Genomic DNA, 383 nt, shown 5'->3' with positions numbered 1-383 from the left:
CAAAAAAATAATCTCCTCACAGCCAACAGCGAGCTGACATACACATTTAATTCTTTTCCGCCGCTGTCGTACATATACCATGATACAAAACAACAAAAGACTATTCCTATGTACAGTTACACTAAACAAATGCGTTTCGAGGTTACATTCCACACTCATAAATTGCTAGCAGTAGAGTTACAGGCTTTTCAACACCGCACATCTACAGGGTGCGCTGTATTCTTCCACTACCAAACGATGTCTATTGTTTTAGCTCAACAGCTGTTCAACTATTTCAGGGTCTCAAGGATTATCCCAGCCAAGATAAACTTCTTTTTTCTTTTCCTTTTATTTAGATAGAAAGGTATTTCTTCCATATCTGTATAATTTTATCGCGCGCGCGC

The sequence above is a fragment of the Penaeus monodon genome, chromosome 19, assembly GCF_015228065.2.
Source record: "Penaeus monodon isolate SGIC_2016 chromosome 19, NSTDA_Pmon_1, whole genome shotgun sequence".
Classification (NCBI taxonomy): domain Eukaryota; kingdom Metazoa; phylum Arthropoda; class Malacostraca; order Decapoda; family Penaeidae; genus Penaeus; species Penaeus monodon.
The sequence above is the reverse complement of the archived record's forward strand: the minus strand, read 5'-3'. Positions refer to the sequence as shown.